Consider the following 26,177-nt stretch of genomic DNA (forward strand, 5'->3'; position numbering starts at 1 on the left):
GCATGGTGTCAATACCACAATGACCATTGCTAGATTAGCCTTAGTGAACACAATCATTTCGGTAGACCTCCTACCATCCACTTATGGACAGAAGGATCGTGCTACCCTGCAGGAGATGGTGTCCACCCAATGACTGGAGTCCTCTCAATGCAGGAGCAGACCACAGGTAGCCAGCGGAATCCCTTATTAACCACAGCCATCTTCATCGGGTTCAGTTGTACTGACGCGGGCTTAGATATATGCTTGACAGTTGCCCGGGATATCATTATAGCCCGGGACCCAGATAATCTAGATACGGTAATAAGTTACACTCTTCTTACGCAATATATATCCTGCATGTAAGGTGTCTCCTCATGACTAACCATCTTTTCAATTGTAATGTAGAACTAGTGCCTTAAAGAGCTATATATCTTTGGCCAAACCTACTGAAACTGCAAGCTCCTCTAACGGAAGGGTATCGATGACAATTTGTAAGTGATCGGACCTATTAGATGGCGCGAATCACTGCTACAAGAAGGAGAAGGTGGTAAGTTATTGTTATTCTCAATAACTGACGGGCTTACATCTTTTGTGCCGACTCCGAATTAAGCTCAAAATAATGTTTTTATAAGGAAACGGAACCCGATAGACTTTGTCGCAAATAGAATAAAATCACTTGATCTATGTATTCCTCACTAAGTACAAAAACAAGTGAGCTGTCTTATACGTCAAACTGACTGTAACTTTAAAACGGTCCATTTGGAATAGGGGATTGACGAAAAAACGCTGTTTTGAGTTGAGTTTAATGAATATTCCCAAGTTCTGACATATTAAGTATTATCGTTTTTTTAATTATTACTAAGTAATGTTTTTTTAAGTCTCTCAAACAAAATTTTGTATTTTATTTTCAATTTATTGTCATCACTCTGTTTTTGTTTTGCTCTCATTTGAATTTTAAATTTCATTTGTTTTCGTTTCGCTAAATTTAGTCAAAGTCAAATGATTCATCCACCATCCGACGCAGCATCTCGTGTGCTGCAATTGCACGGTGTGAAAATTTCTCATTGCCGAATCTTCATTAGCGGGTATTTATCTCTGATTTGAAACGTCAAATTTTGTATTGGCTTAAAGGTGTTGCGAGGTGTACTTTTACAGGGTGATTTATGATGACGTTTTTGGTGGAATTTTTCAAACCATATTTGTCAAAAAATTCCCGACCAAGACTTTCTTAATGTGTTTTTTTTTTGTCAGGACGATAGTTCTAGCATTAACAAGACTTTCTTTCATATCTTTTCCAACCTTGAAACTTTGCTCGCACTTTGACAACTTCTACGACTTTCCGTAAAAAATAATATTTATAGCTTTCTGTCCTTATATTATAGCAACCCTTTTCGCTCCAATTCTGTCGTCAGCCTAATTTGTAGAGCTGGATTTCGATTTGATTCTTAATCGATCTTTTTTTTAGAAATGTAGAATCGATTTTTTTTAAATCGTTCGATTCTTTAGGCATTAAGGTTTTCATCACTATATACTTTACGGACGCTTGAGGAAATACATATTCTGTAATTCTTGTTTTTATAAATTTTCTTCGCACTTCTGGCAAGCAATATATCGAACACGTGTTTATCTATTTTGTGGTATGATATTCCTTGTGTTCCAATGGTACATGAACCAGATACGGATAGAGATTTAACATGCAAATGCAACAACAATGTGATCCATATGGTTCACATTGCTTTTGCATTTGCATGTTAAATCTATCCGTATCTGGTTCACGTTTCATTGGAACACGAGGATTGTGTTCAGTACGAAATGAAAACTATTTAATACCACATTTTTAGATTCTAGTAAGCCAATTGAAAGTGACCCTGAAGGGGAATTCAATCTTATAAATAATCCAAAGATTCGCAGATCTGTTCTCTGGAAGTACTTTAGTCAAGTGTAGGGCGATTCTGCGAAATGCACATCGTGCGGAAAAAAATGCAAAACAGGTGGAAATACAAACAATTTGTTAAATCACTTGAAGCGGTCACATCCAACGTTGATGGAAATGTCTTCATCAACAGCTCCTATAGAATTCTTTTTTGAACCTAATAACAACAACATAAGGAAGTCTCAGTCTGTAGATGAGCGAAAAAAAACTGGATTGTGCTTTGATTAGAGTGATTGTCACAGATATGCAACCCTTTAGGATTGTCGAAGATAACGGATTCAGATCTTTTACACAATGCTTGGATCCTCAGTACGTTTTGCCTTCACGAGTAAAATTAAGAAACACACATTTAACAAATATATAAAATCAATACTTTTTATGTCATAGACAGCAGCAAACACGAAAACAGAAGTGGCAATTTTTAGGAAATTTCGTCAATTAAATTCCTTATTCCTTTTTATTTTCAATAAGCTAAGAAAATACTTAAAGTGAAACTACGCAAACCATGACACAAATTGCCGTATGTTGTCAATTGAAAGTTCCGTATACCTCACTGATTAAAAAGCTGCAAAACGTATACTGAGAACATGTTACCTTACGTATGTAATAAATATTTACTTTTTATATGACGCTGAACATAGATCGATTCTAATGCCGTAAACGAAGGGAGAACATTATACATATTGTAATAATACGTATTAAAGAAGAAAGTGTATTTGTTAATATTCCCAAGGTTGGTTTCCCTATATTTTGAAATAAAAGATTCAAAAAAACGCAAAAAGGATGACATTTCGGTGAAGACTATACTAATTGTATCACACCGATGAAAGGATCAAGTGAAGATCCATGTGGCAGTCCTTGATGCTTCCAATTTTGTCGGCAGGAAACGAAACGAGAGAGAAACTGTCCAGCTTTATTTGTCGGGAAAAATTGTGTAAATGGTTAAGTACGTTAAGCATATATGACACTACTTTAATTTTGCTTGGATTCCAAGCTAAAAAAACTGGCGAAACTTTATCGGAACTTCAAAACACAAAAACAATTTCTATCATGAAAAAGCGAGACCACTATTCCAAAATTAGTGAGTTTGACATGTTTTTGTTTATGTTTTACATTTTATTTTTACATTAACTCTTTTAACAATAAAAACAATGCAAATAACAGGCAAAAATTATTTCGGTCTCTAATTGTTCACTTTTTTCACAAGAAAGTTGATTTTAATTGTGTTTTTATGCACCAAATTTTCAAACTAAAAACAAAATGTACATGTGTCAGAAAAAAAAACGGCCGAATGTCAAAAAAACGTATCGAAATACAAACTGGCTCGTTTGTTTTTAGTGAACTAGATTGTATTTTCTTTGTATTTCGTTAGTTTTTTCAAATATAGTTTACACACTTACACTAGTACTGAAGCCGTATTAGGAGGGAGTGCGACAAAAGATTGAAGATAAAATACAAGAACAAATACACGAAAATAAAGTAAGTACACTGTTACAAAGAATAAGCAAAATTTAAATAAACTTTGTTTGGTTCGATTTAATCGATTAAATCGATTTTTTTTCTAGAATCGAATCGAAAAAATCGATTCTTAAAACAAACGGATCGAATCCAGCTCTATTAATTTGCTATAAATGTTTGTTCCAGCGTTTTTGTTAAACCCATTGAAAGTGGGCGTGGTTTGCCCGGACTCTCCTGTCACAGTCAATTCTTAACAAAATTCCCTGTGAGTTTGCTACTCTCTCGTTCCTCATGTTTTATTAAAATAATCCTTGGGAGTTTTCTCACTTCTCATTTTAGTCATATACTCAATCTTCGAATAAAGAGAAAAGCGGCTAAGAGACAAAAGTAGGTACTATAAATAAATAGTTTAAGCAAATAGTGTCCTTAACAAAAAAATAATTTGTAAAAATTTGTGATAAAATACATTAATTACCTTAATACTCTTCATTAAGTCGAAAAATACAAAAATAAGCAACAAATGGAGCTCTTAGTAAATCTGATGCAAAACCATCTAGAAATTGCGCAAGGATTTTTTTTTGGCGTATGACTAAAGAAGAGTTGAACTTGACATGTCCGTCGGAAAAATGCTTTGTTGAATGAAAGTAGGCAACTCCTTCTTATGCTTTTCTGTTGATGTTGCTGTAGATCCTATTCAATACTCATTACGTTCAATACCATACAAAATGCAATACTGTGCCTTGTTTTTATTCATCAATTTTAAACATATTCGCCACAAAAATTCAACTTTTAAATTTCTAAAACAACAATAGAAATGCGCAACAAAATGTCACTCATATTCCTCAATTAATGTTCTCCCTTGGAGAAAAGAATTGAGGAATTTTTCCGCGAGAACAAAATTTCGAGGGAATATATAGAATTAGGTTGAAAATCATCATTATCAAAATGAAATTTATTCATACCTGTTTTAAACGTTTCGACACACGGTATGTCGCCCCCGAGTTTAGTAGAAAAGCTGACAGACAGACATGTTTTCGTTTTTCTATTAGCTTAACTTATTTTTCTTATTTTATGCGTCTCTCGTAGTGATCAAGGTGAGATCGGCGGCAATGAGTGTCACATGTGAACAGTTTTGGTGCTCTTCCAACAATTTTCAGTATCAGATAAAGGGAAGCAGAGTAAACAACAAAAACTAAACACAAATAATTTAAGAACAACGGTGGATGCGTGAAAATCTGAGAGAATTTTAAATCAATTAAAATGTAGAGAGATTTGCTTGCTGTTTGAATGCTCACGCAACTGAGTGAGTTTGTATGCCTCAAATTGAGTGAGTGAGTGAGTGAGTTACGTTGCTCGATAGAAGACCAGCTGCTTGGCGCGCGTTTATGGTACACGCTCGATAGTATGCGCGTTCAGTTGTCTTTGAGATTTTGCAAGCGAGTTTTAACGACGAGAGATATTTTGATTTTTTCAATTTCTTTAGATTTAAATTAACTTTAAATTTTCAAAGAATATTTTTGTTTGGTGAGGTAAATTTCAAATTACCTGCAGTTACTATCAAAACAAAAACGTGCGTGGGAATAACACCTAAACCGTTAAAGCATAATAAACAGATGTTTTAGAACTAATGAAAGAAAAAAATCAATCAATTAATGTCAATAGAAGTAAATTCATTTCGGGTTTGTGATATATTCGATTAGAGCCATTGACTTATTATAGTTATGACGACTGCTGCTGGTCCATGCAATCAATAAAATATCAGCTGGCTCATCATCATCACATCTGTTCAACAAAACTCGAATGTGTACATGCTTTTGTGCGAATGGGTGTGGGTGTGTGATGTGCGAATTTAGATTGTGCAATAGCAACAATTAATTAAAACAACTATTAGAAATAATGAACGCATAGAAAAGCCAATAAAGTTGTTGTGCCGATTAAAAGTCAATAACACTTGCATCTTCTCTGTGTGCTAAATATAAAATAACAAATCTACTAACGACGAAATATTTATAAAAATTAAAAAAATATCAGTTAATGTCAGTTATCATAATAAACTTATAATCTTCGGTTGCAGTTTTATTAAATGCCTCCACATTTATATGCAGCTACTGTGTAGTGTGTATTAGAGATGTGTGTGACTGAATACTAAATCCCAATAGCGTCTATCCCGAAATTTACCGGGATTTAAACACAGCTCATGTCTTTCTCTATCAATTCAACTGGTCGACTGTTAAAACATGTTCAAAAATGCTCCGAGACGTATCAAAAGACATGACAACAAGACCTCACTATCAAAAATTCCAAAGATTAAACTTATTTCGAATTATTGATATCTGTGTAAACGTGCATCTTACGACACCTCTGCCTATATTTTTGGAGGTGTTTAGCAGTCTATCCTTTATGAAAAGTTTTGCCGGTCCATTTATTATGTTACGTCCATTTTGCTTCTGCTTTTCGACCCCTTCTGCGCGATAGATCATGACGCTGACCTTGACTTCCTGACTAAATGGTTATAGCTAAAGTTCTAGTAGGACACATCACCGCTTCATACATCCAAAAAAATCCCTAGACCCTACATTGAATTACAAGCTTAGAATGCAATGCTGGCGTTCCGCATCGCCTCCTTTCGGTTTGTTATCGCCGAGGCATCGGCTTCGTATCGGTTTGTTATCGACTTTGTCACTGTTTTCATATTAAAAATTTTATCGGTATCCGTTTCGTAACAAACCCATAAGTGGTCAACAAATCGTCGGTTTTGGCCCTATAAAAAATCCACTAATGCATTGGATTAACTTGAATTAATGATGTCTCTTTCATTAATCATTATTGATGGATTACATGAAAAAGAATGTTTGCCACATCAACTAAATGAGTTTTAGACTAAGAGCTGACAATAAAATTATCACAGAATATTTACTATTTATACTATTTTATTGTAACGTATAAATAAAATTCTCTTTTAACAGCCACATATTCTTTCAAATAATCTTTTCTAGTTAATACATTTCTGATAAATTTAAATATGATTATAAATTGTAATTATTCAATATAGAAACTTCGGATATCAAAAAAAGGCTTTACTTGCTTCTTTTCGTTGCAAAATTTTTATAATAATATCAAAATTTAACTGTCTTGCCAAAACGGATTCAACACAAAGCGTAGCAAGTCCTGAAACTCGCTCTTGAGATGAACACGATCTATGAAAGTTTTTGATTCTTGAGAGGACGCTGAAGGAACGTTCTGCACTAGCTACAGTGACAGGTATAGTGCAAAAGATACTTAAAGCAACACAAATGTTGGGGAAAATTCTATACATATTTTGAACATATGTAGATGGCATTTAGCAATTCCAATGGTGACAGACCTTTATTAAAATTCTCTTCGTAAATGTGTTTCAAGTGAATTATTTCGTATTTTAAGCTTTGTCCGACTTGTATTTTTCGACAAATTTTGCTGCGCTCGCCCGAACCGTAGTTTAATCCATGTCTTCAAATTGCAACAAAAAGGAAAACGCCTCGCTCAAATTTCTCATAGCTGTAAATTGTTCAGTAATGCCAGTGATTGAATCAACGATCACCAGGAATGTATTGTTTTTAAAATCAGACTCTGAATCATCCGTAATCATCTCATTTAAATTATCTTCAGAACGTCTTTTGGGTTTTCTCTTTCGAATGTCCGGAAACTTTGGCGAGATGTTCAGTTGAATAGCAACTGTTTTGCATTCGCTTAAAATTGTTTCCCATTTGTTCCTGATCAACTTCAAAAAAGCTAATAAGGCATCTAGATGTCGGACCTCAACATCTATGGTGGCGTCTCTAGCTTGGAGGACCACGTTGCTTTCATTAATGGTAGTCAGTATTTTGAACCAAATTGAGGACAGCATCTCCGTATGCTTGTGCAGTCAAATTTGGCCTTTGTCTGAAAGACTATGAAGAGAGCTCGGTACATTTTTTTTGAGGATGTCCCATTATTGTGGACTGCTGCTGAAAATAGTAAAACATTTTTGTACAACTCCGAAGAAAGTAATTGTCGGTACAACATTCTCCAGCATCAACATTACATCAATTGAGACGGTGGGTTGCACAAGGCGAGTAATCAGCATTCGAGTCTTTGTCGAAAATGTGACGTAGTGCTCCGTTGCAATCTTCAATCAAGTATGGCAAATTAGATCAGCGATTTTGTGACCAGCTTTTTGGTTACAATTCACGAAAGCCAAAAACCGTTCTAGAATTGTAAAATTGGTTGCTTTCGAATTGAAATGGAATTAGCGCAAAATGAACGTAGTCAGCGCGACTAGCATCAGGCATAGCATCAACGATAATAGCAAAATACTTGGCTTTCTTGCCTTGATCTAATATAGTTTCCCTCACGTGCTTTGCACAAATTTCTATAAATTCGTTCTGAATGTCTGGGGAAAGATAGTGAACTTGTAAACGTTTGTGCTGCTGTTGTGAAATCCTAAGTTTCTCCAAATGATCTCTAAGTATTGGATCATATTGGCTTATGAGATCTTAGATGCCCAAAAAATTTCCATCGTTTCGTTCACCAAGATATATACTTTCGCCTTTGAAAGCTGGGCCTCTTTCACCCAAAAATAAAATAGTGTCCAAAATTCTATATAAAATTTCTTTCCATTTTTGAGTTTCAGTGATTAGCTGTTCATTGATAAGTGTATCAATTGTAGCCTCCTTTTGAATTAGATTTTTTAAATATCGCCATTGAATATAACATTTAATGTGATCTTTAGTATTTTCGTGTGATGACAGTTTATCGTATAGCTTCTTCCATACCTGGAATTTCGAATATCCGCAGAACAAATTTTAGGAAGATTTAAAGTATTGGTGCTTAATAGACGACATGGTAAGCAATAAAAAGCATTGCTAATGGCACTCCACACTAACCAGTCACACTCCACTTTCTCTCCATTTGGCAAGGTTCTGTTTAACAACGAGGTAGAAAATGCCTCGTCATGACAATCACGTGGAAAAATAATAGGACACTTTTGATGACCTCGACGAATTATTTCGTTGACTTCTTCAGATCGCAAAAACTCATTATTCACCGTACCGATGTCGAAGTCGTTTAAATAATCTGAACTTTGATACAGAGTTGGTGGTATTGTTGGAAGACTTTTTGAAGATGAACCTTCATCAGTGTCACCCCGAAAATTTTACGATTTGGGATTCATGTAAACATACATTTTTGTTTGATGTTTTTATTGTCTCCTCAGGCCCAGGCAAAAAATCATTATAAATATACGTTGCATTTGAAATTCGGCTTAAAATTTTCACATGGAACAACTAAAGACTCTCCTGAATTAAAAAAAATATCTTAGTACATCTAAATCGCGGGCCCCCTGAGAAACATATTTTTGTTTGATGTTTTTATTGTCTCCTCAGGCCCAGGCAAAAAATCATTATAACTATTCGTTGCTTTTGAAATTCGGCTTAAAATTTGCACATGGAAGAACTAAAGACTCTCCCGAATTAAAAAAAATTTCTTAGTACCTCTAAATCGCGGGCCCCCTGAGAAACCCCGGGTCCGGGGGAATCCCCCCATTAATATCGCCCTCGAAGCGCAGACAGGGAATCAGGTAGTCTGTTCGTCTTTTGATTGATGACGCTATACTACTATGGCCGTATGGTCGGCGCTCAAGCTGCCCCGAGGCACCGAGCCTGGTTGCAGTTGTTAACGCTATGTTCTTTGCTACCAGGTCTACAGGTGAAATGTGCAGAATGGCATACAGTGCAGCTGTCGGGTTTGTTTTCAGGGCTCCCGTAATGCTAAGCATTGATAGTCTGCATACCCCTCTAATTTTTTGAGGTAGGTTGCTTTTTGTGTGGCTTTCCACCAAACAAGAACTCCATAGTATAGGATAGGGCTTACAATTGCTGTAAAAACCCAATGAGAAAGAGAGGGTGATAAGCCCCACGTACACCCCAGCATTCTTTTACATGCATAAAGTGCCGTTGAAGTCTTCTTCACCCTCTCCTCCACGTTGAGCTTCCATGACAGCTTACTGTCTAGGATGATTCCTAGATATTTTGTGTAAGGTTTCTCCTGTAGAGTCACCGCTTCTAACTTAGGCCTGATCCAAATTGGGACCTTGTACCTCTTTGTAAACAAGACCATATCCGTCTTATCCGCGTTGACTTTCAACACGACATTTGATGCCCAGGTATGAATGGGAAGCGCTCGATCCATTAAAGAGCTAATCGTTGGAAGGCACTTTCCACTTATGACAATTGCAACGTCATCCGCGTAAGCCGTAAAATTTACGGGTCCCTCATCAAATCGCCTGAGCAGTTGGTTGATGACCAGCGTCCACAGCAGAGGTGATAGCACCCCTTCCTGCGGCGTTCCCCTGTCCACTGATTTCGTGGCCTCGTACAATCCCCATTGTGATGTAATCTTCCTGCAATTTAACATGCAGCCGATCCATCTGGTTAAGGCTGGATGTAGTTTAATGTAATTAAGGCCATCCATGATCGCCCATTTAGAAACATTATTGAAAACCCCGGCAATGTCTAAGAATACTCCTAGAGCATATTCCTTATATTCCAGGGCTTTCTCTACGCTTATTACCACCCTATGCAACGCGGTGTCTACCGACTTGCCTTTGGTGTACGCATGTTGTGTTGTGGAGAGCAGCTTTTCATCCACGTTGGACTTTATGTACACATCTATTAGCCTCTCAAAGGTTTTGAGCAGAAATGATGTTAAGCTAATGGGTCTATAATCTTTGGCATACACGTAACCGATCTTTCCCGCCTTTGGTAGGAAAGCTACACGAGCAGTTCTCCAAGAGTGCGGTACATGATTCAGTCTTATGCACCCATCGAATATTATTTTAAGCCATTCCACGACCGCCCTACTTGAGACTTGTAGCATGGCCGGGAATATACCATCTGGGCCCGGCGATTTAAACTTAGAAAACGTCTTCACTGCCCACTCGATCTTGGTGTCGGTCACCAAGTCCGGCACTACCCGCTCCCTGATCGAAGTGTGAGTGCTGTCTGCTGGCTCTTCTAAACCATCTCCAGATGGGAAATGTGTGTCGAGAAGCACCTCAAGGGAATGCTCACTATTACGTGACCATTCCCCGTTATCTTTCTTTGTTAGTCCCTTGACTATATTTCCCTTTGCTACGACTTTTCTCAACCGTGCTGTTTCGCTGGAGCACTATTATGTCCGTACAGAAACTTTTCCATGAAATTCTCTTCGCCCTGGAAATACACGCTTGTAGATCCCTGTACTCGTCCCGACACGCTTCGCTTTGCGCGGTGTTTGCTAGCTTAAACATTTCTTTTACCTGTCTTCTTAGCAGGCATGCTTAACGAACGAAACGATATCATTTCGTTACGATAATCAACGCTAATAAACGAAACGAAGTCATTTCGTTTCGTTTATTAACGTTAAGATCGTCAAATCGTTCGTTAAGCATGCCTGCTTCTTAGAAGACTCAGCTCATTGCTCCACCATGGCGGCTTTTCCACCATACCGTGAGCTAAGATGTTTGTACAAAAAAAAACTTATGTTAAAATTACAATTTGATTTCAACTACATGTATAAAGTGCAGTGCAAACTTAAGAAAGAAATTGCGATTACCAATAACGAATTGTTGGCGTGGTCCGATAGATCAATGCTCATTTGCTCACCCCTAGTAATGTATCGGATTGTAAATGGAAAATGGTTTACTGAATACTGAAAGATTACTGCGGGCCTTTGCTTTTTATATCATCATCACGCTCTAGCTGATAGCTCTGGTTTCAGGAGGTAACACAGCTCGACAAGTTTCAAGCCCTGCAGTGACCCTACACTTCTCTGAGGCCTTCGATATGTTGAATCTGAATCCAACACTACTTCACTTTAATTGGGCTGATTGATTAAAGAGCGCTTATATTTCTCATTCATATTTAAGTATGTACATCTGTTCATATATACCGTACATTTCATTTCTACATTCGCCATCATTTCTTGATTGGCAGTAGTGGGCGAATTATGCTTACAACATATATGCGAAATAAAACATTAAGCCTTGCACTGAACTAGTTTTATTTCCACTTCAATTTAGACAAAAAATTCACATTGCTACATGAAACATTGGTTTGTTGTTAAAATGATGACAGTTATATTTTGCGCCGTTGAAAGATCTCTGCCCATTTTTTAGGACCTAAATATCCATATTGAGTAGCAGCTGAATAAAACGTTGTTGTTGCAAAAGTGATTTAAATTGAAGTCAGCTCACGGAAGTCCAAGAAAACTTGCTGTCTCAACAGGACTGGCTATAGAACAGTTGCTGTTGAAGATGAGACAATTTGTACACCGAGACGGAATCTCTTAATAAAATGAATTGTTTGCCAACACCCCAGATGACAGCTGCTTGATGTGGCAACTATTTGAACCGGAGGAACATATGGCATCAGTACACTTCCTTGTTCAGCCATCCGTAAACCGCATAAACAGAACCCATTGCAGAAGAGGAAGTCAGTGAAACAAGCCGGTCATCATATTTAAAAGTAGAAATTAGAAGCAGATGCAAGCCTGCCAGAACTCCCGCGTCAAAAAAGCGCCCGGATTTTTTCCCATGACGTCTGTGCACCACCAACAATGCATAACAAACAATTTCTAACCGATTGTCTTCGAACGGTACACCCCAACACCAAACTGCTTGACCTTGAACAGCATCTCAGATAATTTGGGGACAACTTCGTAAGCAATGTGAAAATATGTGCGACGTAGTATGGGCCCATCAGCGATGTGTATAAATAATAATTAAATTCTTTTCATAGACGGTATAGGAACCAAGAAAGTCTGGCTCAGCTTCGGTCTGGGTACTACAGGTAAAACTACCTTTCCATACTACGCCCAGACATATCACATGAATGTCTTGGATGCGGAGCGTTTCCGCACAACACGATATATCATTTTCAGTTTTTAAAGGCACTAACCCTTCAAACAACGACCTCACTATGATGCAACCCTGTTTAAACGACATGCTTCTTAAGACTCCCGTGAGAAGGACTTTATAGTAATTCTAAAAGTGATCATGTTGACTAGGCAGGATAGTTCAGCATCCCGTTATTCAGTTGCTTCCTCTGAGATCATAACCATTACTTTTTAAAGATCTCTTAGGCTAATGAGAAACACAAATTACTATGCCAAAGCGACTCTCAGCAGCAAGAAGTCGTCGAAAATAATACAAGCGGAATTCACTCTGCATTCTCCCACAATTTTCTTTGCAGAAACTATGACGGCATTCGTTCTGTTCAACTTGTGTCATCAAAAAGGTTTTCATTTCCAAATCATTTAAATAAGTATCTAATGCCGGGTTTCTGATATGAAATTATAGTTACATCACCACATACATAGATCAGCTCTTATTTATTAATAATATTATTGGTGCCCCACTTTCGCTCTTTCCAATGGACTTCACGAATTTATTGATTTTATTAAATGAAGGACCTAACAATTTCAAAAGCGTGGATATCGGCCTAGATATTTTAAGAAGTAGCATTCATAATATGTTGGGTTTTCGCGTTTTTAAATTTCAGTTTCCAATTGGTACATATATCTATGAATTTTTTTGGCAGTGCCTTCAGAATTTTCAATCGATTTTGAAATTCCTATAGTCTTTATGCTAAAAATAAATTCATTAGTTGTTTTTGCATATCTACATATGTATGTATGTCTGAATTCTTAATAATTTAAATCTGCTTTGGATATATACATATGTATGTGTAAGTATGTATGTAGATATTTATGAGCTTTTATTCCTAACAGTAAATTTATTAGAATACATACTTATGTTTGTACATTGGTGTGGTTTTAATTTAATTTAATTTATTTAATTATTTAAAGTCAGCTAACAAGAGTGGTCGACTAACAAAATACAAAGGAAAGTAACATAAAAAAAGATAGCGTAAAAATATATACAAGTATAGAATTAAAAATGGAATAAATTAAAAATTTACAATTTCTTTTAACATTGAACAAGAACTAAAATTAAACTATCATTACAAATTAAACAAATAAACTTTAAGATATCAGTTGAGACTGAAAAGTATACCATTGCGTAAGGCAACAAACGAACATTCGATACTAATGCAATTATACAAGTCGTTATAGTACGAGCACCAAACACGTATAGGATCATTTTTGCCAAAATTTCTACGACACAGGGGTAAATGGAAGGGCACGTAGTGTCTGGACGTCCTAGCAGGAACTGCAAAGCTCAATCGACTTAGCAGCTCAGAGGAGTCAACCTCACCTAGAATTAGCTTATGCAGGAACATTACCCCGAGTAATATTCTACGATTTTCCAGAGTTGGCAAATTAATGAGAAGAAGTCTACTTCTATAAGACGGAAGATGAAGATTTGAGTCCCAGTTAAAGGCCCGTAGAGCAAAAATTAAAAATTGTTTCTGCACAGACTCAATACGCTTTATATGAGTAATATATAATGGACACCAAACACACGAGTAATACTCAAGTATTGGGCGGACCAGCGAAGTGTAGAGGACTTTGGTCAGATACGGATCCTTGAACTCCTTAGCCCAGCGTTTCACAAAACCAAGGGTACCCATTGCTTTATTAGTAATAGCTGAAATATGTGAGTTGAAGCTCAGTTTCGAGTCAAACAGAACCCCTAAATCGTTAATCGAAGATATACGCTCCATAAAAGTGCCATAAAGTGCATAAGACGATAGGACAGGCTTCACGCGATGAAATGTCATGAACTTACATTTGGAACAGTTTAGAACTAATGCATTTATTGTACACCAGCGTTGAAATGAGTCCAAATCAACCTGAAGTAGATTTGAGCGAGTTAACTCCGAAGGCAAGCATGTATAGCAAATTTTTACATCATCGGCATACATTAGAGCTCGTGAATGATTCAAAATCTGTGGCAGATCATTTATAAAAAGAGTAAAAAGCAAGCAAAGCCTAAATGACTGCCCTGAGGTACACCAGAGGTAACATGAATTGATTTTGAAATAATATTTTTATAAAGCACTTTTTGGGTTCTATTAGAAAGATAGCTTGAGAGCCATGAAGTCAGACTCTTCGGAAAGCCCAGTAAATCAAGCTTCAGAATCAGAAGTTCGTGATTCACTGAATCAAAAGCTTTACTTAAATCCGTATAAATCACATCAGTTTGCTTGCAAGCCAAAAAACCATCCCGAACTAAAGAGGTAAACTCAAGTAGGTTTGTGGTGGTTGACCTACATCTCACAAACCCATGCTGAAAGGGTGATAATATGGAAGTACACGAATGTTGAAGCTGACAGGTAATTATTTGTTCAAAGGTTTTAGGAATAGCTGAAAGCTTAGCAATTCCCCTATAATTCTCAATATTAGATCTACTACCCTTCTTGTGCAGAGGTATGATAAATGACTGTTTCCAAATTGATGGAAATGACGCCGATTGCAAAGATAAATTGAACAATTTTACGATCGGTTCTGTTAAGTTCACAGCACAGAACTTAAGCATACAGCCAGGAATACCATCGGGCCCTGGAGAAAAAATCGGTTTCAGAGCTAAAAAACTCTGAAGTACAGTGGCACTATCAATGACTGGATTGAGAATACAGTTAGAACTAACTATCTCGAACGGATAACTACCGGTTTGGGTACAGGTTGACGAATAGGTCGATTTGAAAAAGTCTGCGAATAAGTCGGCAATATCATGGTCAAGGCTAGCATTCTCGCCACCCAAAGACAAAGATGATGGAAATCCCGAAGATCTGCGCTTTGAATTAACAAAACCGTACAATTTTTTAGGATTGTTAAAAAACTCAATTTTGCATCTTGTTAAATACGACTTGTAGCAGTTTTGATTCAGGTGTTGGAAATTGGAACGGGCAACTAAATATTTAGAAAAATCTTCAGAAGAACCAGATCTTTTAAAACGCTTATAGAGCCTCGATTTAATATTGTTCAGGTTAGCAAGTTGCCTCGAGAACCAAGGTGGTTTACTACTCTTAGCCTTAACAAAATGAACCGGAACGCAACGATTAATAAAGTCACTTAGGTAACTATAAAAAATAGACGTGGCAGCCTCAACATCAGTACAAGCATAAAAGTCAGACCAATCGTGGGAAGCTAACAGTTGATTAAGCAAATCAAAGTTAGCCTTTTTAAAACATCTCGAACGAGAACGACATAACACTTCCATGAAATTAATCGTAGGCAGTAAATTGTCCAGTGTAAGCTCAAGTGTAGGGTGCAAGGGATCTTCAGGCAGGGATAAGGCAGGGATTCGACTGAGACCAGTACCTATTGAACTATCACCAAAAACTAAATCTAACAACTTATTTTTAGAGTTCACCACGTTATTAATCTGAACTAGCGGCAATTCCATAAGCGAACCAATGAAATCATGCTGAGTAACAGGAGTCAAAAAGTTGCCAATCCAACTAACGTATGGTAAATTAAAGTCCCCAAGAACCACTAGGCGATCGTTATCACGCAAACGAGAATGTAGGCTGTGGATAACTGCTTTATGGCAATCATAAACGTACATATCTGACCGAGGCGGTATGTAGGAACAAGAAATATATAAGAAAAAATTCGGGAAAAAGAGCTTTACAGCTATGAATTCAATGTCAAGCGCGTCCTCAAAGCTCAACAATTCAGTAGAAATACTGGACAATACAGCTATCAGGACACCGCCTGCTCTCGATTGACGATCACACCGAAAAACAACGTAGTCATTTGAAAATAACTCCGAATTTAAATTATCAGGTTTTAGCCAAGTCTCTGTGAAAGCAATCACTTCCGCAGTAAAAGTAAAACTGTTAAGGTAAAATGCATTTAATTTAGAACGTAAACCACGAACATTCTGATAGTGAATAGTTACTTTTGAATCGTATTTGCAGGGCTGGTAATCAAGTTTTTTGAAACTATACGTGCGCGAGGCTCAACCTTCGACTTTGTGGTGTACAAATGTACCACCGAATGTATAGGCCAAAAAGATTTGTCAAGAACCATATCAAAATATACATCTGGAACTGATATTTTAAATGAAGAAAAATCCCTCACATACTTAAAAACAAATTTATGTGCACTAATGTTAATAGAACCTGTACTATTAACTTAGCTAAGATATAATTAACGACATCAGACTCCGTCAGAGATGGATGCAATCTTGATACGAAAATTGCCCGTCGGGGCGGCACGGCAGTAACCAACCTAGGACCAGCCGGATCTAAATTAGTATCACCCAAATTTCCAGCAACATCAACAATGTTATCGTCATTCGATACAGCGTCATTACCATTTAAAGTACGCGCAGTGTTGCTATCATTTACAATATTTTGGTTATTAACAGCATGAGAAGAGGCAGTGTTCATAGAAATGTTAGCGCCGGCATTAGCAGTGTTAGTAGCGCAAGGCACTTCGGCAGAGCTAACAGCATCATTGAAATTGCTTTGGACATTAGCAGCAAAAACGGGACCAGAACTCTTTTCAATGTTAGCGTCGGCAGAATTGTTACCCATGATTGTGCCTTTGTCTTTGTTTCGTTATAATCCTATAAACAGTACCAACAAGTTCAAAAATGTCTCATGCAAGTTTCGGTTCCGATTGGAGACGGATGAGGACTGTCGGTCAAAGATAAGATTTTTATATCGAATCCCCAAAATCGATAATACTATAGTAGGCTCTATCATATCGACTGCTGAGTGGAATATGACCCTATCTCGGCTTCCGTTCCGAAAACGGCCTACCTAAGAAAACGGCCTTCCTAAGAAAACGGCCTACCTAAGAAAACGTTTAAATAGCGTCCTATTTCAGAAATTGTTTCAAAAATGTGCTATGTCAGAATTTGGATGAAGAACGCCCTATCCCAGTCTTATTTTTCATAAACTCTGATAAGACTTTTTGGAACAAAATCCGAGATTAAGCGTTCTACGATTATAATTTATCGATTATAATTTATCCATTAACTAAGTAAATAAACACAAGGTGCGATAACCGCCGAATACATTTTAGGCAGAGCTTCTTTTCCGATTCGCGTCGTGCTTCTTTTAATTTTTCCTACAAATTGGCGGGACGGGACGGGACCTACAAGTTTTATGCCGACTGCGAACGGAATCTGTAAGGCAGATGAGTTTTCACTGAGAAGGTTTCCATGGCAGAAATACACTCGGAGTGTTTGCTTAATCGCTGCCGATGGCGACCCCACTAAGGAAAACTTTATGAAAACTTTATGAAAAAACTTGTTTCTAAAATTTTTTGATGTTGCTTTGCCCGGGAATTGAAATCAGGATCTTCGGAGTGGTACTACCATGCCACAGCGGCCGCAGTGACAGATAAAAAGAGGTCTTAAATTTGAAGTTCATTTGAAAAATCTAAAATTTCTCAAATTAAAATAAAATTTTCTTCCATTTCACTTTTTACACCTTACTTACTGCCTTTTTGCTATGCCGGTAGTTTACCAGAATGAAACATTTACATTATATGCACATAAGTAAAAGCGGGCTTACTTATATTTTTAATTAATATATCCGATTTAATTAATATACCGATTTCAAATCAAAATTTATATGTATTTTTATCGCCGATTAATCCCCTTAGGCCCACTTGCAGAGCGCAATTTTTTTTACGTCAGAGCTCATTTAAACAATTCGTCGAATATGTATGGATTTAATACAGATTTCACACAGAGGCTTAATGAAATAATTAGTCAATTTTTCTACATTAAAGCCCTAATTGAACTCGATCTTCCATACAAAATACAAATTCTTAATTATCTCATTATTGCTTTATTGCATGCCTAACCTAGTGAAAAATTCAGTCGGCTTTGCTTGGTGCTTCGAATTTTATTTTCAATGTAACAAATGACAATCAAAAATAAATTACTTTCAATAATTTACAAAAAATAGAAAAACACAAAAAAATTCAAAATTTAATTTTCGCTGCAAAAGATAATATGGCTTTTTCCAATATAGGCACATATTTGGTTAGGTGCAACATCTATGGGTAGTTGCCCATGCATTTTCTTTTGAATGTGTTTATAGTTAAGAAGGAAATGGCTGCTTTCCATTTCAACTATTTTTTGTAAAAGCGAAATATTTTTTTGCGGCTGCTGACAGATGTTCGCTTAATGAAGCAAAAGGCTCTGTATGAAAAGGGAAACTTAATTATTTCATTAAATAGAATTGTTATTCGATTAAGTTTCTGTGTGAAAACGGTATAACCCCTCATATCAGATTAAGTTTGAGTTAAAAACTTAACTTACCTTTCTGCAAGTGGACCATTTTCATAAAAATGCACAAGGTTTATAAAGCTTTCAAAATGCAATTTGCATGCAATTTCAAATTCTGTAAACCTGTTTATTTTTTGTGAATAAGGGGAGAAAATTTAAATTTAAGTGTTTGAGCCTCCACAGAAAAATTTTAAATTTGGCAACTCCTTTACGGTCTTTAACCGGGACCAAAATTTAAATGTAATGGGTTATAAGGACCATCCTAATGCACATACACATATACATACGTCCCTCCTATACATATGTAAATATTTACTTACAAATGTATTAGGTGTGCCGCTAGATATATTTTGCTTTCGTCTACAAAAAACATTTCCCAATTTTGCCTACTTATTTGTTATTTTAATATTATTCTGTCACTAACGCTTTTTCGCCAACGCCATTTGACCGATCATTACAGTTAGTTTGTTATCTAAGAGTATCGTGAGCGTAACATCGATTGGAAAACAGCCTGCAAGACAACCTCATATTCTAGGCCAATATTCGAGTTTTCTTGCTGCTTACCGCCACTTGGTTTTTGTTTAGTTTTTATACCTTTCATGAAAATGAAATGGTATATTAATTTCGTCACGAAACCCAAAATTGTAAGTCCTTAAAGGAAAATAGATAGACCCACCATTAAGTATACCGAAATAATCAAGTTGAAGAGCTGAGTTGATTTAGCCATGTCCGTCTGTCCGTCTGCCCGTCTGTCTGTTTGTATGCAAACTAGTCCCTCAATGTTTGAGATATCTTGATAAAATTTGGTGAGCGGGTGTATTTGGGTGTCCGATTAGACATTTGTCGGAACCGGCCTGATCGGACCCCTATAGCATATATCCTCCATACAACCGATTTTTCAGAAAAAGGGGATTTTTGTAATATCTTACTCAATTTAACAGATTAAAGCTTCAAACTTCACCATATACTTTCGTATATTGCACATATTGTTGCCTGAAAAAATTGATGAGATCGGTCGTATATATAGTATATATCCCCCACAACCGATTGTTCAGATAAGAAACTTTTCGTAATTACTGCCCTATTTTAAGAGCTAGAGGCTTCAAATTTCAACGAATGCTTACGTATATGGCATATATTGTTGTCTGAAAAAATCATAGAGATCGGTTGTATATATATTATATACTTCATATAAACTGTCATTTTTGCCCCTTTTTTGCGGCTAGAAGCTTCAAAATTCATCAAATTTCATCAAATAGTTACGTTTAGGTCATATATTTTTGAAATACGTGATTCGTAGTCATAGTTTTTACATGCAGACCACAAAAAACGTGAAGCTTTGCATCCTCACACAGATTACCTACCTATTTTTATACCTTTCATGAAAATGAAATGGTATATTAATTTCGTCACGAAACCCAAAATTGTAAGTCCTTAAAGGAAAATAGATGGACCCACCATTAAGTATACCGAAATAATCAGGTTGAAGAGCTGAGTTGATTTAGCCATATCCGTCTGTCCGTCTGCCCGTCTGTCTGTTTGTATGCAAACTAGTCCCTCAATTTTTGAGATATCTTAATAAAATTTGGTGAGCGGGTGTATTTGGGTGTCCGATTAGACATTTGCCGGAACTGGCCGGATCGGACCCCTATAGCATATATCCTCCATACAACCGATTTTTCAGAAAAAGAGGATTTTTGCACTATCTTACTCAATTTAACAGATTGAAGCTTCAAACTTCACCATATACTTTCGTATTGTAACGAATTTGCTTGCAAATCCTCTTATGGCCTTTATTAAATTACTTCACAATAACACTTATACTTTGCAATAAGCTGGCTTAATAACCAAACTGATAGCTTAAATGAAACTGACTTTCAAGTTAATACTGTTATTGCTCGCTAGATATCGTCTTAATCGAAACTGCTTGACAACTCAAATCAAACTGAATTACTTCTTACTCGCTTGCGCCGCTTTTATAGTTTACGCTGCATACATCTAGGCTCTTCTATTTCCAGAACTTACCAACTATATTCGTGTGTTTATAGTTCTCATATAGTTTCTACTGGTTTACAATTGTCTACTTTTCAGCGTCTCTCAGATGTATGTGAGTTTGTAGTTTACAGTCTCTCGCGCACACCTAGGCGTATAAGTAAATGCATCTGTGTGTGACATCTCTCGGCTGCCTTATATATGTGTACACATGATTTGATTATTGACGTAAATACCGCTTAGCATGGCCTTAGCATCGCCTTAGTGATGGTATAGCTTAGTGATGCTAATATCCGTGACACTGCCCTCCACCTAAGTCTGATCGTCCCGATCAGACGAATCTCTCGATCTAACCGCTACTAGCCTCTCCAAATGAACCACCCTTCTATTTCGTGGTTTCCAAATTGTTTGTATGCGGTAGATGGCATCACTTATCCTTTTTACAACTTTGTACGGGCCTTCCCAACTGCACCAAAATTTGGAAGGAACACCTTTCCGCCGGCGAGGGTTGTACAGCAGTACCAAATCTCCCTCCAAAAAACCCTCCGAATTATTCTTCTTGTCGTACCTGTATTTCATCTTACTACTCATTATCCTGGATCGTTCCCTCGCACTCTGTTGCTTGGCTAATGAAGAACTACTTCGCAGAGCTTGCGCTTGACGGATTGGCTTTTCATCATCAGTGTCGTCTTGACGTTTCACAACAGTAGTACGCGCTGGCTTGAAACCACCCTTGCATTCTTTCTGGAAAATTCTTTCAGTCGTTTTAGTGCGTCCATTAGGGTTTGTCAATGCCAGTGTTTTTCTCGCAGGTACTTTTGATTTCGCTTTATTTGGCCCATTCGATCCATCAACCTTTGCTCGATCTACTTTCCTTGACTTTCGTGGTCTCTGTCGAATCTCCTCCACCAGCACTCGCTTACTGCTGAACCCTTTTTCCAAACTGAAGTTAAGTGGCACATCTTGGTTCTCATAATGCATCACCTTTCTCTGCATATCGATCTTGATATAACTTCATCAACAATTTCCGCCACAACGAATTTGTGTAAAACCATGACCTTCCCAATTAAGACTTCACAGATCACTTCTCCCCGGACTTGGTTATACTCGCCAGTGACCGTACCCAACCTCGCTCCAGGTAACGGTTTTACTCTCCTGTTGACCAAGTCAGATCGGATCAAGGAATGAGATGCGCCCGTATCTACATTCAGTACACGCTCCATGCCACCCGCATTCCCTCCGACGGTAAGACTGCTTGATTTCCTTCCAATTTGCGACGCAGATATCACAGGACATTCAATAGCCGGGGCAAGTTTTCGTTCTTTACATCCGACACGCTCTTGCTCATTTCCTCCAGCTTTGCGTTTACGGCCACCCCCATTGTTGGAACTATTAGGACCAAGATCGCAGTGACGTGCAATGTGTCCGGACTTCCCGCATTTGAAGCATTGGTAACTTTTTCACTCCGCTTTTGCGATCCTTTCAGCGCCTCCAATATTGCGTCTACCCATTCTGGCCTTTCTACTTCCACACGGCGTGCTTTGAAAACTGGCTTACACAGAAGCGACGCTGTTTCCTGAATCAGAGCTTGTGACACCGTTTCTGCGAATGTTGGCTTTGGGTTTGCATATGTAGCTCGCTTTGTTTCGACGTCCCGTATGCCATTTATAAAGCTCTGAATCTTTACGCTTTCAGTGTACTCCACGGGTGCGTCCGCATTCGCTAAATGTGCTAGCCTTTTAATATCCGACGCAAACTCTTGCAATGTTTCACCAGGCCTCTGGAAGCGGGTCAGCAACTCCATTTGTTATATCTGTTTTCTATGCTCGCTTCCATAACGTCGTTCTACAGCAGCCATCAATGCTTCATAATTGTTCCGCTCTCCTTCGGGAATCGTCTGTAGGATTTCCGTTGATGGCCCCTTCAATGCCACGAACAGTGCAGCAACTTTATCTTCCGCATTCCAGTTGTTCACTGCTGCGGTCTTCTCAAACTGTAGCTTGAAAACCTGGAAAGGAACAGAACCGTCAAAGGATGGTGTTTTTACCCTTGGATTACTCGCTGAAACAGCTGGCCGATTCAATTGTAATTCCTGAATCCTATCTTTTAAAGTATCCATCTCTGCCTCTATTTTATCTTGTCGACCACTGAAACCTTCATGAAACTGGGTTGTTTTTCTTCCATATGCGCTTCCAGTTTCGATGATATACGGACTTCCTGCTCTTCTAGCTGTGTGGAGATCTGAGATGATATCTGTGCTGAAATTTGTGCCGACATTTCGGAAATACGTGTCTCGTGTGCTTCAATCTTAGATGTTATGCGTGTTTCTTGCGATTTCATCTGCGACAACATATACGTTTTCTGTTCTTCCATCTTCAATGTTATGCGTGTCTCCTGCGATTCCATCTGTGATGACATATACGTTTTCTGTTCTTCCATCTTCGATGTTATGCGTGTCTCCTGCGATTCCAGTTGAGATGACATTTGCGACGACATTTCTGAAATGCGTGCCTCCTGTGCTTCCATCTTGGATGTTAAACGTGTCTCCTGCGATTCCAGCTGAGATGCCACTGTCGATGTTTGAGCAGTTGGTGCAGCCAATATCATGTTCAAGTCTGTGCTCGTAACTGTCTGCGATGTTTCGTTTTTCTCTTCAATTTTTGTTGTTGTTTCGTCCCCATCAGGATAAAAGACAAACTCGTCCACATCAATTCCTTGCGACTCCATTACCTCTCGTAGCCGTGCTTGATGTTCGATCTTATTACCGGTTGTATTTAATCCACGGTTCTCCAACTCCTTTTTCAGTTGCTGGATCTTCAATTCTCTGAACTTTGCCATGTCCTTGTTGTCCTCTGGAATTTATTCAACAATTCCTCTTCTGACACCAATTGTAACGAATTTGCTTGCAAATCCTCTTATTTGCAATCCTCTGCTAAGTTCGTATCACTAAACTGTTGAATAAATAACTCCGATATTGAATAATGGGAAAATGGCCTTTATTAAATTACTTCACAATAACACTTATACTTTGCAATTAGCTGGCTTAATAACCAAACCGATAGCTTAAATGAAACTGACTTTCAAGATAATACTGCTATTGCTCGCTGGATATCGTCTTAATCGAAACTGCTTGACAACTCAAATCAAACTGAATTACTTCTTACTCGCTTGCGCCGCTTTTATAGTTTACGCTGCATACATCTGGGCTCTTCTATTTCCAGGACTTACCAACTATATTCGTGTGTTTTTAGTTCTCATATAGTTTCTACTTGTTTACAATTGTCTACTTTTCAGCGTCTCTCAGATGTATGTGAGTTTGTAGTTTACAGTCTCTCGCACACACATAGGCGTATAAGTAAATGCATCTGTGTGTGACATCTCTCGGCTGCCTTCTATATGTGTATACATGATTTGATTATTGACGTAAATACCGCTTAGCATGGCCTTAACATCGCCTTAGTGATGGTATAGCTTAGTGATGCTAATATCCGTGACAGTATATTGCAAATATTGTTGCCTGAAAAAATTGATGAGATCGGTCGTATATATAGTATATATCCCCCACAACCGATTGTTCAGATAAGAAACTTTTCGTAATTACTGCCCTATTTTAAGAGCTAGAGACTTCAAATTTCAACGAATGCTTACGTATATAGCATATATTGTTGTCGGAAAAAATTATAAAGATCGGTGGTATATATATTATATATATGGTGGCATATATAGTATATATATTGTAACGATTTTACTTGCAAATCCTCTTATTTGCAATCCTCTGCTACGTTCGAATCACTAAACTGTTGAATAACTAACTCCAATATTGAATAATGGAAAAATGGCCTTTATTAAAGTACTTCACAATAACACTTATACTTTGCTACTCGCTGACTTAATAACCAAACTGATTGATAACTCAAATGAAACTCTACTATTGGCCGCCAGATCGCGTGCTTAATCAAACTGATTGATAGCTCAACTCAAACTGAATTACATTTTACTCGCTTGTGCCGCTTTTATAGTTTACGCTGCATACATCTAGGCTCTTCTATTTCCAGAACTTACCAACTATTTCGAGTGTTTATAGTTCTCATATAGTTTCTACTTGTTTACAATTTTCTACTTTTCAGCGTCTCTCAGATGTATGTGAGTTTGTAGTTTACAGTCTCTCGCACACACATAGGCGTATAAGTAAATGCATCTGTGTGTGACATCTCTCGGCTGCCTTATATATGTGTATACATGATTTGATTATTGACGTGAACATCGCTTAGCATCGCCTTAGTGATGGTATAGCTTAGGGATGCTAATATCCGTGACACTGCCCTCCACCTAAGTCTGATCGTCCCGATCAGACAAATCTCTCGATCTAAACGCTGCTAACATCGCCAAATGTACCACTCTTCTACTCCGTGGTTTCTCAATGCTTTGTATGCGGTAGATGGTATCACTGATCTTCTTCACAACCTTGTACGGGCCTTCCCAACTGCACCGAAATTTGGATGGAACACCTTTCCGCCGGTGAGGGTTGTATAACAGTACCAAATCTCCCGCCAAGAAACCTTTCGAATTATTTTCCTTGTCGTACCTGTGTTTCATCTTACTACTCATTATCCTGGATCGTTCCCTCGCACTCTGTTGCTTGACCAATGAAGAACTACTTCGCAGAGCTTGCGCTGGACGGATTTCCTTTGCATAATCAGTATCGTTCCGACGCTTCACAACAGTAGGCTTGAAACCACCCTTGCATTCTTTCTTCGTTTCAGTACGTCCGTTAGGGCTTTTCAATGCCAGTATGTCTCTCACAGGTACCTTCGGTTTTGATTTGTTTGGCCCATTTGTTCCATCAACCTTTACCTTTGAATTTCGTGGCCTTCGTCGAGTCTTCTCCACCAGTACCCGATTACTGCTGTAGCCTCTCTCGTAGCCGAAATTAAGTGGTACATCCATGTTTTTATATCGCATCGTCTTGCTTTGCATGTCGATCTTGATGCCCTGGTCGATTAAGAAGTCCACTCCAATTATGATTTCATCAACAATTTCTGCCACTATAAAATTGTGTACTACCGTGACGTTCCCAATTGCGACTTCACATTCTACTTCTCCAATTACCTGGGTGTCCTCTCCCGTGGCTGTACGTAATCTTGCTCCAAGCAATGGTCTTATCTTTTTGTTGACTAAATCCGCTCGAATGATGGAATGAGATGCACCCGTATCTACAGTCAGTAACCGTTCCTTTCCGTCCACATGTCCTCCAACAGTAAGATTGCTCGATCTTCTTCCAATCTGCGAGATAGAGATTATGGGGCATTCAATTGCGGGAGCCAGCTGTCGCCCCTTGCGGCTGACTCGATTTAGTTTAACGATTGAGTGGTCTTGGATATTTGCGCATCACCTTCTGCTCTGCGTTTACGACCACACACATTGTTGGAGCTATTGGGACCGCTGCTGCAATGTCGTGCAATATGACCTGGGTTGCCGCACTTTAAACATTTAATAACTCCGGCATTTTTCTGTTGTGATCCCTTCAGTGCTTCCAAAATAGTGTCTACCCAATCTGGTCTTTCCACTTCTACACGATGAGCTTTGTATGCTGGTTTACTCAAT

General features: G+C 37.9%; 1 protein-coding gene across 5 annotated transcripts in view; it reads left to right on the plus strand.

Moving 5' to 3' along the window:
* Pax (Paxillin) overlaps positions 1 to 26,177 on the plus strand; it is a 155,475-nt gene that overhangs the window by 65,627 nt on the left and 63,671 nt on the right. The window contains exon 1 of one of the 5 annotated variants that reach the window (XM_067765820.1): positions 4,787 to 4,899. The exons of 2 other annotated variants lie outside the window; for them this stretch is intronic. The gene's annotated coding sequence lies outside the window, so the exon portion shown is untranslated. Of the gene's footprint in view, positions 1 to 4,786; positions 4,941 to 26,177 lie in introns of those variants that run through there. 2 more of the 5 variants (XM_067765819.1, XM_067765824.1) reach the window with 2 other exon arrangements.

This window comes from Eurosta solidaginis, chromosome 2 (genome assembly GCF_040869045.1).
Source record: "Eurosta solidaginis isolate ZX-2024a chromosome 2, ASM4086904v1, whole genome shotgun sequence".
In the NCBI taxonomy this organism is placed as follows: domain Eukaryota; kingdom Metazoa; phylum Arthropoda; class Insecta; order Diptera; family Tephritidae; genus Eurosta; species Eurosta solidaginis.